Below are 17,376 nucleotides of genomic sequence, written 5' to 3'. Positions count from 1 at the left end.
TGTCCTTTCTCAAGCTGCTCTGTTATGGCCAAAGTCATTTTTGTACCCAATAGCATCTCTTCTCGGTGAATGGAGGAAATGGTCTGTATGATGAACTTTTCACTTTCATTGGACAGAGATTTTGTTCATTTTGATCCTTTTATGGTCCGAATTTGTATCCACGTCTGAGTTTAATACAGTAATTTGTCTATGAAAAAAGATTTTCTGTGCTAAAAAGTAGGGCAGAGAATATCACAGACTAATAAACGCCAAGAGTACATAAGAAAGGAAAAGGGTACCTAGGAAATCACTTTAGAAGTTTTTGTTTGCATGCATTATAGTATATTTCATATATGATTCCACAAATAATATATAATTATGTAATATATAAGCTCTCATAGTGTACTCATTATGTAATTCATTGATCACATGGAAGTTTTCCTATAAGTACTTAAGAGACTTAAAATTCTATTTCTTTTTAAAAGTTCATAGTTTGTACTTGTTTTCTTATTCACGTTAGGTGCCTCGTCTGAGTACCCTATGTACTGAGCACATTATTTTTTGGTATGTTAAGAGAATTGATGTATATGGTAGTCAGAATTTTCAGCATCCTGTCTCACTTTGGAATGATTTGTACATTTCATTTAATCCTTTTCCCTAATATCTATATCCAGATCCAAAATTGCTTGCTGTTTTTTTATCATATTTAAAGTGTCTGTTTACTTTATGGTGTTACAGATGTTTGAAAATTTTAAACAATTGTGAAAGATTTTGAACTTCCTGATCTTAATTTCCTAGGAACAGAGGGGTGGGGGGAGGGGGAGAGAGAGAGAGCGAGCAGAATCTGGCCACTTATGTTTGTAACCATCTTTGTACATATTATAACATCAGAGCAGTGGCTTAGTAATTGAGAAAAATTTGGGGGAATAAACCACTATTTTTTTCAAACTGTTACTACTTCCTGGAAGAAATCGTTTTTACTATTTGTTATACTAGTTCAAACCAAGGAGGGAGCATGTTCACTGTCTAATTAGGCTCCATATGGCTTGAACTCTTGGGAGATCCACCTGAAATAGGACCCTGTTAAGAAATTATTCTGTGTCATACATAATCAGGTTCAGGAGGTCTTAGGAATTTGCATTTTGGAATAATTGGCATTTTCCTCAAAGACGAGTTCCACAAACTTCGATGTTTTCTGATTCAGTTTAACACAACACTAAGATCTATCTTAAAACCTTTTCTTTTAAAAAAGGGTTCCATGTGATCAGCAGTTGAATAAAATCTTTTTAAATATTAGTGGGGCCTCCCCTCCCCCCCTTTCAACTTTTTTATGGTTCACAGAATGTAAGAAGTTATTTTCTGGTATGTCATCTTAATCGAGTGATCAAGTTTTATGTTATGACCAGAAGAAAAAATATATGTGGCTCTTGTGGGGAGGAGGACTTGGAGGACAGGAAGCCAAGAGGGTAGAGAAATATCAGCTGCCTTTATTTTTCAGATATTTATCAATCACTTGCATTTGCTCCTTGCGTCCTTGGATCTGAATTGATAAAAAGAAGACTATGTTTATTGAGGCTGCTATCTGAGAAATGCTTAGGCTTCACTTTGATGGTTTTTTTCCTCGTCCTTTTTTCCTCTCTTTTTTAAATGGTGCAGAAAAATGTTGGAATAAATGTAGGCAGTTTGTACGAAGATGGTTCTCTCCCTTATCTGGGCATAAATATTGTTGGAAGAGAGAATGTGGGAGTAGGTACTGGCCAAATATGTACACTGAGAGCAAGTGATAATTGACCTCGCCGACTGGAGGGAGGAAGAAAAATAGCTTAAAACTGTTTTTCACCGGATATTTCAACCGAGATGTTTTTCTGAATTCGGATTCTGATTTGAAAACTGGACTGAGCTGTGTTTTGTTTCATCTGAACAAATTTGCCGTGAATTGAAGGGGGGAGAGTGTTTCTTAAGCCTCCCTATCTTCAGGCAGTGAGTCATTTCCATGCTGCTGAGACATTCTCTAGCCTTTACTGCTGTGTGTAGTTCATGCTTTGCTCTGGATGTTTTGACTCCTTAAGAAACTCGCAATAACAAATTAACAATCACACTCTCTGGAATGAAAACATGCAGTAGCAGAGTAATAAAGAGCAGATCTGGAAATCTGAATAAACAGAAAACTCAAGGCTCTAGAGGAGTCCCGTGTCCATCATTTAAAGCAAAAAAAAAAAAAAAAAAACCCACACCAAAACCCCACAAGAATGTGCTTTTCATCTTAATTATCCAAGAGATTGTGGCATAAGCCCACACAGCCACTTTTATTCTTCAAAACTTAGTAAGTAATTATTATTTTTAGTCGTCTGACCTTCCTTCCCTCCTTTGGACCGTAAGTTAGTTAACACGTTTGTCTTGATGGAATGAGTTGATTTGCTTGAGAACTCCACCTCCGCCCGGACTTCTCCATTTCCTGTCTTTCTTTGGTGAAACTGGGAAAAGCGCCTGGGCCCAGACCTGGGTGGGAAAGACTTGAATCAGCACAGCCCAGAGACAGAGTGCTTCCCTGACCCACGTATCATCCTGGTGTGTCCCAGCCATTGTCCCATTGGGGATTTTATATCAGAGCCTGGTAGTAAGTAGAGAACTCCAATGTCTACTTTCCCCCCAGTTGGTGGGGCTGCTTCCTGTGGTGGTGTGGATGGAGTAAACTCTATAGCCTCCCAGCACCAACACCTGATCTGGTAAGAGGCCACTGTCAGGAAAAATACTACAGCTCTTCATCATCATACATGCTTGGTGGAAAACTATGATGCCCACAGAATCCCCATTAATCAAAAAGACAATGAAAGAATGTTCTAAAATTTCATAAATTTTCTCTAGATTCTTGCTGAGGAGTTGGGGCTGGTAATTTTTTCCCTCCTTGCCTGTTTGCAGTTTCTCATGAAGTTTGTCCATATTTTACCCTAACCAGTTGAAAGGGAGTGCTATTCATTCTGTGCTTTTACGACAATGAAGCTTTTTCCTCACCTGCCTAGAATAGCTGATGTGGCTGAACTTCTAGTCTGAGGCATGGGAGTCAGACAGAGGCAAAGATTTAAATGCTATTAACATGAGAAAAATCTTTTGAACATGAAGTCATCATGCTTGAGGTTACTTTGAACTTTCCTCATGGTCTTTTTTATGATTTGTACCAGAATCAACATGCTTTAGTTTTGTGCTCAGAAAACACAGTGGAGTAGAAATGGGCACAAATTTGAAATTACACGATAGCCAGAAACTTTCGTATTAGAGAAATGTTAATACTGTAATAAATATTTAGTGAAGCTACTTGACTCATGGGCTATTTTTTTTTAAAATGGTTTCTGGGTTCAGGAATTTTTAAGCCAGATTCTTTATAATTTAAATCTCCTTCTAAGCAATGAAGTACACTATGTTATTAATTTAAAAAAATATATACTTAGAAGTTAAAATTGTGTAATTATCTTAATGCTCCAGAGCCTCTTTTCTGACTAAATTGGAACTTACTCTGTTGAATGCAGGGAATTTGTCCAGAAAAGCTTAAGGAAATTTAGCCTACGCAGGAAAATTTGCTAGATTTATAAATAAAAGGTTTAACTAAAGGGATGATACATAACACAATTTTATTTTATCTATAAAAGATTGCATTTGAGTTTTGTCTCTTGGCCCTTCTTTTAGGATTAAGTATTAATTGTGGCTTACTTTTTGTGGTTGCTTTATAGCAGTAAGTTTTTTGTAAGCTGACTCTGGGTAATTGAACTCATTTTAGCTGCATAAGGGTAGACTGCCTTTTACAGAATCACAGAAAGGTATCTTTTTTTATAAAGTGAAAATGTCCCCAGAGACAGCACAGTGAGATATTGAAGTAGGAAGGAAAGAAGATAGAAGTGTGCCATTCTGTCTCTTGAAGGAATGACCTCTCCTACTGAAAAGTGACTTTAAAGAATTCAAAGTTTAGAATTTTTAGTTGAAATCATTTATAAATCATGGCACATTGCATCCTTAGTAGAATTCTTTATTTCTAAGAAGCCTACATAAATGTTTATATGAACATAGCCTTAAATATTTTGTTTTATTTTATTAATATTTAAAGATTTTATTTATTTATTTGTCAGAGAGAGAGAGAGAGAGCTCATCCTGCCTCCTTGCTCAGGGGGAGTGGCAGGCAGAGGGAGAAGCAGCTCCCTGCTGAGCAAGGAGGCAGGACTTGATCACAGGACCCTAGGATCATGACCTGAGCCGAAGGCAGATGCTTAACCGACTGAGCCACCCAGGCATCCCAGCCTTAAATATTTTAAATGCAGCGTACCAACATTACTTAAAGACAACAATATTCATGACAATGTGCATTCAGAGTTTTTAGGTAAAAATGCTTTGTACCTTCTTTGGAAGACAGATCTTACATAATTTTTTTGTTGTTGTTGTTTTTTGTTTTTTGTTTGTTTGTTTGTTTTTTGGTAAACTCTTGAACATAAGCCTTTTGGAGCAGAGTAAGAAATGAGTATTGTTAACACTGTATACAGAGAATGAGGGAAACAACAATGTATGTTCAGCTTTAGCAAGTTAGATGTTTTAACTTACTTAAAGAAGTTGAGTGATAAAAACTATTCTTACTGCAAAAAATATTAATAGTGTTTGGTGAAGCTGACATAGAATCAGGTGTGGTGACTACAGTGACTCAGAGGCTTTATAATTTGACGTATTTTCTCTGTAATTTTAGACTTTTCCTGTTATTTTAGATTTTTTTTTTCATTATTTACTATGGGTTCAGCACCCACATAGCCAAGAAAAGCAATAGCTCAGTGTACGGAATCAGTTTTGTTGAACAAAAAGGAAAAAAACCCCACCAAACCCTTGTTTTTAATTAGACTCTCCTTTGGCTTTTATCCACTTAAATGTATTTTTTTTCCCGCATAACTTCACACACACCAGGCATAAAAGTGAACTTAAAAGAGAACATGACGTTTTAGTAAAATTAAAAGTTCAAGATTCTTTTTTCTTGTGCATTTCCCAGTCATTCTCTTTGGGTGGGACTGTGGGCCGGTGTGGGTGCTCGATGGCCACGGTTGAGCAGTGCGGGTCCTGTGGCCGGTTCTTGGACAGTGACACATAGTCGGGAGAATCCCTAATGTGCTGGGATTCCCTCTCCCCTTTCCCTCCACCCCTGCCAGGGCGGCATGGTTTTCGGGGTGACCAGGAGAAGAGGCTGTATGAGGGAACTCATTTGCCAACACCACACTGAGGTGGTTGGGATTCTTCACTTCTGCTCGCTGAACTCTTGCAGAATTCCCATGGTATTACAACACAGCATGACGTCATACATACGTGTGTTTCTCTGGGGAGAGGGGTGCGGCTTTCCAGGTCCCCAAAGGATTCTCTGCCCCTCAGAAGGTCAGAAAGAACCACTAATTTATTTATTTATTTATTTATTTATTTATTTTTTTTTTTTTTAAAGATTTTATTTATTTATTTGAGAGAGAGAGAATGAGAGAGAGCGAGTACATGAGAGGGGGAAGGGTCAGAGGGAGAAGCAGACTCCCTGCTGAGCAGCTAGCCCAATGCGGGACTTGATCCAGGGACTCCAGGATCGTGACCTGAGCCGAGGGCAGTCGCTTAACCAACTGAGCCACCCAGGCGCCCAGAACCACTAATTTAGAATGAAGAGATGGGCATACCTTGGAGGCAAGAATATGAAGGCTGGGCTACCTTTTTTATTAGATTAAAAATGGCCACGGCATGGCCACGTACAAACTGTGTTAAGTTGGCATTGCAAACATACCTGGTACGTCTGTTACACCTGTGTGTTTATTTTGAAATGAGGAAAAAAACCACAAAAACAAAGTCTCTGGGTTCGTCGCATCTGCATTTGGAGCTGACTAGCTGCCGTACCCTTGTTCGTGGTAGCTCCGGGTTTTTCCTGTATTCGAAATTGCCCAGCATGAGACAAATGAGGAACATTCGGGAAAATGTGTGAATGATTGAGTGAAGACTAATAGCTATCTTTAACCATCTTCTGGTTTACATTTGTATTAAGAACTGTGCAGAGCAGGAAAGCATCAATGGTGTGGAAATGAGGATTCGGTTATCTGCTCAGCGTGTCAAGCACAAATCTCATATGCCTTTAGGTTTGCTCAGCACTTTATGGTTTGCAAAACTGAACTGAGAGGTACACACGAGAAGGGCAGATGTTCCTTGTCTGGATTCTAGCTCTGTCACCATGCTGGCACGCTACCTGGCCTGCGCAATATCTGCAGAAGTATTTTGTTGGGTAAATTACCTCGGTTGGTTCTTCTAGCAGTCCTGCGGATATAGACACAGCGAGCTTTAGCATTCCTTTCTACAGACTCAAAGGGGGCAGTTATTTACCTAAGGTCACGTGGCTGGCAGAGAAAGCATTTAGGCTTCTCCTTTACGCTGTGTTTTATCTTGACCCAGATAATACAAGTGGAAAAGCCACATTTTGATCAACTGAGCTTCATAGAAGAGAGTCGGAGAGTGATTGTAACCCTCAGATACTCTCAAAAATAATAGGAGCATTCTCGGTTATAACAGAGAGAAAAGCTTAAGCTAATATGCTTGTTGGTGTTATGAAGTCAGTCTTTTATAATTTAGTGGAAGAAAAGAGAAATCGCTTATTCATTCTCATGCCATCGGATATTTATTGACTGACTCCACTCCATCCCAAGCATAGTTGTGTGTGCTGGGGGTATAGTAGGGAACGAATGTTGCGTAGGTCCCTGCCCTCAAAGGGCTTACCTTCTCATAGGGGGAGAGACACCTCTAGGTAAACTCACAAGTGTACTCTGTGGTTCCAGGGGAAAAAATAGAACAGACTATGTTAGGGGAAAGAGAATGATGGTGGCAGTGAGGGGGATGATTTGGGTAGGATGTGACATTTGTAGGGGCTGTAGCTTGTGATGTGAAGGAGCTGGCCCTGGATGATTGGGATGGTGAGGGAGGGGGTGAGATAAGAGAATCAGGAGAAGAGCATTGCCAGTAGAGAGAATTGCCAAGCAAAGGCCCTGAGGTCAGAAGGAGCCTTTGAGTCTGGAGCTAGAGGCAGAAAGTCTGGGATTTCATTCTAAATGGGATGGGAGAATTCATTTCCTTGGACAGCCCTAATAAATCGCCACAGACTTGGTAGCTTAAAACAACAGAAATTTGTTCTCTCACAGTTCCAAAGGGCAGAAGTCTGAAATCAGGATGTCCACAGTGCTGACTCCCTCTAAAGTCTCCAGGGGAGAACCTCTCCCTGCCTGGTTTAGCTTCTGGTGACTCCGGGCATTGCTTGGCTAGTGGGAATATCGCTCTAGTCTCTGCCTGTCTTCACATGGCCTCCTGTGTCTGTCCCTGTTTTTTCTGTCTCTTTTAAGGACACTGGTCATTGGACTTAGGGCCCACACAGGTTATCCAGGATGATCTTACCTCAAGATCCTTAACCTTATTCCATCTGCAAAAACCCTTTTTCCATATAAGAGCACATTCACAGGTTTGGGGACGTCTTTCTGCAGCCCACCTTCCCAAAACCTTTGAATTCCCTAATGGTTCCCATTACAGGAACCACTGAGAGCGTTCAGGCAGAAGGAGTGATGGCATCCACTGTGTTTTAAGAAGATGGCCCTGGTGTTATGGGGGAATGGTCGCAAGCCACAAGGAAGCCACCAGGGCAGCCATTTGGAAGGCTGTCGCTGTGATCCAGGTGATGGAGAGAAATGGGTAGATTTTAGGCTGCATCACGTGTGACACAGATGGGGTTTGTTGATGGAGTACAAGTAGCCAGGAAGGAAAAGAGAAATGTCCAGGAGGGTAGTTTCCTTCACCGAGACGGGGAAAACTGGTTTAGGACCCGGCTGGAGCAGTGGTGGTGACATCCAGAGTTCTGTTTTATGCTTGTGAGCCATGAGCAATGGAGATGTATTTAGACATAAGTATCCGTAGCTCGGTGTAGACGTAGCTTGAGCTTTGTCCACCTAGAGATGGACCGTGTCTGAGGCCACAGACTGGATGGACACACCTACATAAGGAGAGGGTTTTCATGGAGCGGAGACTAGGACGCAGTCCATTAGTCTGAAGATCACAGACTGATGGCCACCAATTTCTGCCTCCCACCCCAGCCCCTGACATTTCCATCAGGACCAGAAGAAGAAGGAAAGCAAGTGAGACACGGCTCGACTGGGATGGGCTGTCATAAAGGCCGTGTGTGGTTAAGTTTTACTTCCTCAGTACCATTGTTTTCTTTTAAATCTTTCATTCTGAGCCCTGCAGGCCTGATTGGCAGGTGCACTGTCTGATTTTCCTAGTTTGGGATTATATGCTTTTTCTTAAAGCCATCCTCATCTATTAACCTACATTCATTTTTTAATTTCAATGCTCCAATCAATAATTATTTCACTTGACAGCTTTTGACAGCCTGCTACTTACTACATTTAGCTGTTGAGCAGGAATTCAAAAGGTGATCTCTCAACTCGCACAAATGGAGGAAAGTTGCTCTTTTATCCTGTGCTTTGGGGGGAATCTGGGAAAATAGGCATGTTTACTCTGCCCTGGGGAGTTTTTGAGGTAGAAATAACTTAATAATTTTCTATATAAGAAGATAGAGCGCTGCAGAGCACTAAAATTTTCTGTTGCATTTTGCTTATGTCGGAAATTCACTTGGAAGGCTGGACTTCTCTTAATTGGAATTGATAATGTGAGGTCAGCCATTCGGTATTTGTACTCATTGCATGCAAGGGACTGCGCTAAATGGGATGGCAAATTATACACAGTCCTCAAGAAGTAGAGTGGACAGGGGAAAAAAGCCACCTCTAAAATGATGACGGCTAGAAATACTTAGAAAATGAGAATTTTATCTTGCTACATCTATGCACCTTTGATGATCCTCCCTGGAAATCCCAAGTGAAAAACGACGAACAAAAGTGCACGCTTGTCTTTTATATATATCACATGCACACACGTGTGAGCATGTCACAGTCAAGGACAAACTGAGCTGAAGGCTAAACAGGAGGGGGGAAATGTGCTTTCTCACCAAAACCACGGTGTTAAAATTCTTGGCAGTTCAGATGGTCTCTGTTGTAGCTGTTGGTTTACATTTGGATAATTTACCAACGAGCATATACTATTTAATTCCTGGTTGGGTTGGGCAACCACACACAGCATTTCCAGTGAAACCATGTGAAATGTGAAAGTAAGCATTTTCCTTGAGAACTAGCAGCTCGCTTACTCCATCGGTTCTCCGTGGGTGTGAGCGTGACCTCTAGGTCAAAAGTTCTGGAACAGAGGGAAGAGAACAGATCGTGTCACAGTTAACATGTTTATAGAGGGGTGCAGACATAAACTTTGTCCTGAAGCATCGAGTTCTTTGGCTTTGTTGCCCAAGTAAGCCCCGTGGAAACCAGCTGAAAGTGAGCAGAGCCCGACGTGGTGCATTAGCCCTGCCGTCGGAGAGGGCGGGCTGGGTCCCCACGCCCTGGCCACCTCCGCCCCTGACACCAGCGATGGGTTCAGGTCTGTGTCCAGGCCTTGCCACGCTGACTCAGGGAGCTGTGCAACAGGAGCCCGGGCTGGCCCGACGATGCCGGCACGTCAGGTCACAGTGCAGGCTGTCGCCTCCATATCCTCAGGTCCACTCCATCAGCACATTCTGTCTCTTTGTCAGGCTACAGAGGAATGTAAATCATCGTTGGAAGCTGCTCTGTTGATTCATCTCGAGAAATTGCTACCTGGATGCAGGTAGCAATAGTCGTCTCCGCACCTGTTTGCTGCAGAAATATCAGATGGAGTCAAATGGTTGCCTGGTGAGCAAGGAGTCAGAGTGAGGAAGTGGGGGGAGTTACCGGCGAGTGGCTCCAAGCTAACATAGCCTGCTGCTCAAGCCCCGTGTTGCCAGGGGGATCAGAAACACTGCAGTCATGGGCTACAACCCCCAGTGGTCCTCTCCGGAGGGTGGCCTTGCCAGTGAAGCCAGCTCCCTCCCCCCAGCAGCCTCGGCACTGCCCACATAAGCTTCCGTGATTGCGCTTCCCTTATTAAGAGGACACCGTCTTTTCGTAGCTGCTGGCCGGGGCCGACGGTGGTGGTGGTGGTGGTGATAACTTTTCTCATTAGACTCTGTGTTCAAAGTCACATCTTGTTCTTACTGTAAGCCTCTGACTAGGCAATCTCTTTCCCCCATTTTCAAGCTCCTGGTGTGGAAGCGGTGGCATGTATCTCACTGTACTTTTAATAGGTCCCTTGGTGACTTTAGGATAAGCATTCCATGAACTATACCTTTCGGTCAAGCACTGTGAATGGCACGGCAGCCTGGAGGCATTGGTCCAGACCAGGCGTAGACAAACGATGGCCTGCTGGCCTGCCAACTGTTTTTTTGTAAATAAAGTTTTATTGGAACACAGCCATGCCCATTCATTTATCTAACGTCTACCGGTGCTTTCGCGCTGCAACCACAGAACCGAGCTGAGTAGTTGCGCAAGAGACCGTAGGCCAGCACAGCCTGAAATATTTACTTTTGGGTCCTTTTCAGAAAATGTTTGCCAACCCTGGTCTGTAGAATTTGCAAGTCATCATTGCTGCAAGTAAGAACTACAAGTCCCCCATCCACCCCCCCCCCGCCCTGATGTGCCCTCCTGCCCCCATTCAGTGAACAAATGGAGGATCAGAGAAAGAATGTGACTTGCCTGAAGGTCACAGAGCTGGTGACGGGGAGGTGTAGAACCTGAACTCAGATCTTCCAATTCCTAGCGTGAGTTTTTGCCTCCTACTTTGGTGAGTTTTATGGCTTACGGGCGATCAGCCATTACAACATAATGAAGTAAATCTTCGCTAGTGGCAGGCGCTGTTTTCCATACTGACTTCCCCAGAAAAAATTCACCAGCCAGATTGGCACCGATACTCATTTATGAATCTCACAAATAGCACCTGCTGGATCTAGGAATGGAGGTAAGGGCTAGAGACATGGATGAGTCAATAATGCCCTTACCCTCAGGAAGTTTAGATGAGAGGAGTGGCCAGATTGTTGTGCATCCTTTTGTGCAGTGTGTTAGATGTCCTAATAGGGCTGCACACAGGAGACCGTGATCATGCAAGGAAGGATGTGTTAATTCGGCCTTGAGGAGGTGGTGGTGGTATTAGAAGTGGCTCCACAGGGTTGGAGGTGTTTGAGCTGTGTCTCAAAAGAGATGGAGTCCTTCAGGCATAGAATGGCAGCAGAAATGGCCCGCTAGGCGTGAAGTTTGGGAATACATGTCGACCACGGCTAGAGAGTTGGAAAGGTAGATTGGGGCCAAATTGTAGAGCCCATGGTATTTCACGGTAAAGACTTCTAGTTTACATTCTGGAGGTTTCTGACCTATAGATTCCAGAACACATGGGAGACCACAGTTCTTACTTGTTGATATGTACATGGAGCATCGTCTATAGATTTAATAATTAACATCACAAACACAGATATAGGAGCTTTCTCCCAAATATATGTAGCTGGCTGATGCTGTGATTCATCAACCAAAAATTCATTTGAAATATTACAAGTTAATAGTAGCTTCTGGCTCGTTGTTTATTTTCTTGATCAGATACTGAATAAAAATATCTATTGCCCAAAGTCTGCAGCGTTTTTTATTAAAAAATAATATTGGGAACTACTGCTATTGATGACAGATAGTCATGAAATTTTTTGAGTTAGCAAATGGTACAGGTTCCAGAGTCAAGCTGCTCCAAATTTTATTGGCTGTGTGACTTTGAGCAAGTTGTTTAATCTCTCCAAGCTTTAGAGTTCTTACCTCTAATGGCAAATCAATAACATTTGCCTTTTAAGGTTGTTGCAAAGACATAATAATGTATGAAAAGTGTGTAGCATGAGATGTGCTCAAGAACATAAGCTATTACTATTTTTGGTGGTATGCGCAGATGTATCTTAGATCTGACCCAGTGTGGAGGATGACTTTGGTGGGGGGGGGGGGGGGGAAGTCGTAAGACCTTTTGTTATCCAAGTGAGAAATAATGGAGGCCTGGATTAGGGCAGAGGTAGGGGGCGTGGAGAGTATGGGAAAGTATATATTCACCTCCAGCAATGATGCAGAAAATGAACCCAGCTTCTTTTTACACCCAAAGCAAGGGACCAGGCAGAGACTAGAGTTTACCGAAACCTAATGGCATGCCTTCTTGGCACCATATGAGGTGAATTATCTGGCAAATTCTGTGACTCTTAATTCCTGGAATTGATCTAGATAAGAATTCACCTAGGGTAAATTTATTTTATTAGTTTAATGAATTAATAACTCCTCTCTGGGACATGTCAAAACTAGAATTAGAATGTAAGTATGTTGTTTGGTTATGATTTAGGATAGCCCTGCAGTTTAGCCTATCCCCATACTAGAGCTTTCAAAGGAATGTGTACAAGACAATGTGTGTGGGGGTTCCAATTTTTGAAAAAATTAAGTGAAATTTACATATTATTAAATATTTATACGTCTGTGCTTAGAAAAAGTCAGACAGCATAAGTGTTAAGTGTCATGTGAGAGATTTTTATTTCCTTCTTTGTCATTTCTCTATTTTCCAAAATGAATATATGTATTTTTAATAAGTGCTGAAAAGGAAACCAACAACAAAGAGGAACGGATCAGAAAGGCTTAAGGGATTTGCCATTCCTGTCTTTTTGAGTAGCTGTTTACAAATGCTCATGGTAGTGGGTGCCCTCCCAACTGTGTTTCAGTTCAGTCAGATGGTGTTCTATATCTAGTGATATGGGGGCTAGCTCCTCAAGGTGGGTGGGAGTGAGAAATTAGAGTAGCAGTCGTACGTGCTGATGGGGCCAGTCAAAATTTGACTATTATATTTTATTGAATTATTTTTAATGTGGAACTAGAGTCCAGGCTAAGGCATATGATTTTTTGTTATTTACCATCGTTTCTCAATCTGCGAATTCTCACACGCGTGGGTGTTTGCACACGGGCATGGGTATACACTGTAGAGGTGCCCAGCGTTCACCGTGAGCAGCAAGAACGCTGATCCAGAAATCAGGAAATGGGTCTCAGCTCTGTCACTTAGTTTTGTAGCAGACTTGACTAAGTCATTAGCCTCCCTGAGCCCAGCTTCTTCATGTGTGAATGAGGAATAATCGGAACAGTTCCGACCACCTCACAGGGTTATTTTGGAAATCCATTCCGAACAGATTATCAATTGCCATGCATAGGAGTTTGCAATGCTGGCTTGGCTGTTCTTGAACATTGTGGTTATGGGCAGGTGACAAAAGCTCTCTGGACCCCAGTACTATAAAAGTAAGGCAATTGAATCTTCACTGTTTTGTCTATCCAACACAGAGATGTGGGGTTCAGAGATAGTGGGTCAGAGGAGCATCCCCAAGGGCAAGTGGTCCTCAAACTTAGCAGACATCAGAATCACCTGGAAACCTTGCGAAACCACAGATTCCTGGGCCCCACCCCCAGGGTTTCTGATTTAATAGGGTGGGGCCTGAGAATATACATTTCGAACGCATTCCTTCGGGATCCTGGTGTGGCCGTCCCAGACACCACACTGTGAGAGTGAGGGTGGTTAGCAGGCAGGTGGGAGAACTGTTTGCAGTATGAAAACTTGCAGTGGAGTTCAGTATTCACCACCCCCTCCCATACTCACACACACCAAAATCACCTGGACTAGATGTTTTTTGAGATTCTTTCCTTTTCCCTGAATCTTTGGTTCTCTCTTGATACCTCAGCCAGTCGAAACACGAAGGGACTTTTGGATGAAGCAGTTCTCACCTAAGTCACCCTAAATAACATTGACAAATTGTTATTACCCAGCCTCAGCCAGAGCTCTGAGATGCTTATTCACACATGTATGTGCACCAGAGGCCAGTGATGTCTTTTGGCTCTGTTCTCCTTTTTTAAAAATGCAGTGAGTAAGCTAATTTTATAGGAATGTCTCAGAAAGCTATTCCTGTAAACCCAGCATTGTTAAATTGAAATAGAGGAAGTGGTGCTGATTAGCGCAATCTTATTGAAACTTAATCATGTAGACGTCCCTCTAGATTCAGAGGGTTTGGACAGGAACCCTCCTACTCATCCCTTATGGCTCTGTTGTATGGTAAAGTTTTATTTGCTCACATGGGATCTACTTTTTCAGACAGGGTTAATACTTCTACGTGATTCTTTCTCTGGAGGGGATGAGTAAGCGGGGGAGACTTGGCATTAATTTCTTCATCAACTGTGTGTGTGAGTCATCTCCTGCTTGTCTTATTAATTCAACTAGAAGGAGGAGAAATGTTATCTCTGGTTCCTGAGGCCAGCTTGGGCTTCAGTTAACTAGGATACTCCCTCTAGGGACTCGTGATCATAGTTTCATTCACTTACTAAGGGAATGAATAGATTGTGAATCTCATTAGTGTAGCATGTATACGTAAATATATAAATGGCAAACTGCAGTGATGTTGATGTTGGGATGTTTATCAATGATCAAGTGCCACAGGTGGGATATTAGCCCTGGAGGGGTATTCTGTCGAAGGTAGTTGACTTAAAAAAAAAAAAAAGAAAAAAAAAGGATGAATGCAGGTTCCTACCTCCACTGAATGCCCCTTCTCTTGCTTCTGATTTGATTAACGGAGGTATTGAGGGAAGAAGAGAGCAATTTTCCAAATAAAATTGCCTAGGATTCTTGTTGGGGTTTAATGTGGTAGCCGGATTACTTTGAAATACAATTATATGCTTCTTAGTTTCTACTTCTGATGCTCAGTTCACTCGTGTCTTCCTGTTTGGCTTGTACCTTCCCCTTCTGACTCAGTTTTCTCTGTTTCTCTTCTTACTCTGCCAGACCGCTGTTCTTCCTCTGCCTTTGGCTTTTCTCACTTACCCGCTCCCTTGTATGGCCTTTTTCACTGAAGCATGTCTCTGTTCACTATTTCTTTATCCCCAGGCAGACCCTCCAGATGGAAGGTACCTCTTTGTTTTAATGAATACATTCATTTTGATTCAGGAAGAATACGGCAAATGGCAACATAGATCTTAAATGTGCAGTTCACTGAGTTTTGATAAATGGGTACCTCTCTGCAGTCAGCAACCTGATCTGGATAGAGGACATTTCCATCACCCCAAAGAGGGTCTTTCTTCCTCCTTCCTGTCCATTCCTATCACCCCATATTCAACCGCTGCTCTGATTTCTCATATCATAATGAGCTTTGTCTGTTCTTGGACTCCATGCAAATGGAATCATTCAGTGTGTACCTTTTTTGTATCTGCAATCTCTTGTTTAACATATTTTTGTGATTCACCCACATTGTTGCATGTATTAAGACTTCATTATTTTTAATTATTTGTAAAGGTTTATTTATTTGAGGGGGTGGGTGGGTAGGAGCAGAGGGAGAGGGAGAGAGAGAGAATCCCAAGCAAACTCTACGGTGAGCGTGGAGTCGAATGTGGGGCTGGATCTCAGGACCCTGAGATCATGACCTGAGCCGAAATCAAGAGTCAGCCGCTTAACTGATTGAGCCATCCATGCACCCCAAGACTTCATGATTTTTTAAAATGCTGGTTAGTATAGGGGTTCCTGGGTGGCTCAGTCAGTTAAGCATCCAACTGTTGGTTTTGGCTCAGGTCATGATCTCATGGATGGTGGGATCCAGCCCATGATAGCTCTACACTCAGCGGGGAGTCTGCTTGGATTCTCTCCCTCTGCCCCTCCCCCCCACTCATCCTCTCTCTCTCTCTCTCTCAAACAAATAAACCTTTATAATAAAATGCTGACCAGTATTCCACTGGGTATGTATGCTATAGTTTATCCATTCACTTGTTTGCAGATATTTGGGTTATAGTCACTTTTTGACTATTATGAAGAAGGAAGCTATAAACACTCTTGTGTATTTGTGGACATATGTTTTATTTCTTTTTGGAGTGAATTAAGTGGGACATAGGGAAGGTGTGTAACTTTATAAGAAACTGCTTATAAAAAGCAAGTGGTTGTAGCCTTGTATGCTCCCTCCAGAAGTGTGTGATAGTTCTAGTCATTCCAAATCCTCACCAATATTTAGTGTTCTTGTTCTTTTTAATTTTAGCTATTCTAGTGGTTAAGTGAAATATCACATGGGTTTAATTGCATTTCCTGATGACTAATGATGTCAAGCACCCTTTTTATGTGCTTTTTGGCCATTTGTTTCGTGTCTGTTCCAGTCCTTTGACCATTTAAAAAATTGAGTTGGTCCCTTTTTTGGATGTGTAAAAGTTCTTTATATATGCTGGATATAAGTTCTTTGTCAGATATATGTATTACCACATTTCTCCCCACTGTTTTGGCTTATCTTTTCTTTCTTTTTTTTTTTTAAGTAGGCTCCACGCCTAGCATGGAGCCCAACATGGGGCTCAAACTCATGATCCTGAGACCAAGACCTGAGCTGAGACCGAGAGTCAGACGCTTAACCAAACAAGCCACCCAGGCACCCCTTATCTTTTCATTTCTTAACTGTGTTTTTGGATAAGCAGTTTTTAATTTTAATGAAATCTCTATTTATAATTTTTTAAGATAAATAATTTTTCTATGTCTTTATAAACTTTTGTTTATCCTCTGGTTACTAAGGTATTTTACTATGTTTTCTCCCAGAAGCTTTTAAATTTAGCCTATTTATTTTAAAGATTTTATTTATTTGCCGGAGAGAGAGCAAGAGAGAGTGAAAGTACAAGCAGGGGGAGCTGCAGGCAGAGGGTGAAGCAGGCTCCCCGCCGAGCCTGGAGCCCAATGTGGGGCTCAATCCCAGGACCCCTGGGATCATGACCTGAGCCAAAGACAGACGCTTAACCGACTGAGCCACCCAGGACTCCCTAGCCTTACTGTTTAAATCTGTGACCCATCTCAAATTAGTTTTAACGTATGGTGTGAGGTAGGGGTCAAGGTTCAAAATTTTTTTCATACATTTATTGAAATGTATGAAACACTTATGGTTAAGATTTTCTTTCCTCATCAAATTGCCTTATTGCCTTTGTTAGAAATCAAGTGACTGTGTTCGTACTATTTCAAAACTCTTCTATTCCATTGATCTGCGTGCTATATCACATTACCATACGGACTTGATTAAAATAGCTTTATGGTAAGTCTGGTAGTGTGACTCCTCTAACTTTGTGCTTCTTTTTCAAGATTGTTTTGGGTGTTCTGGCTCTTTAGGATTCTATATAAATTTAAGCATTGACTTGGAATTTTTTAAAAAACCTTTTAAGTACACTTGTGATAAGCACTGTATGTTAACTAAAATAAAAACTTAAAAACAAAACAAAATAAAATAAATAAAACAAGTTGTACAGCTGAAAACAAAGCCTTTTAGACGTTTGTCTGGATTGAATTGAGTTATGAGAAATCAATTTAAGGACAATTGACATATTAACAACTTTGACACTTCCAATAAAAAAACATACTATACCTCCCTGT

The sequence above is a fragment of the Halichoerus grypus genome, chromosome 9, assembly GCF_964656455.1.
Source record: "Halichoerus grypus chromosome 9, mHalGry1.hap1.1, whole genome shotgun sequence".
Lineage (NCBI taxonomy): Eukaryota > Metazoa > Chordata > Mammalia > Carnivora > Phocidae > Halichoerus > Halichoerus grypus.
This window is presented reverse-complemented; position numbering follows the sequence as displayed.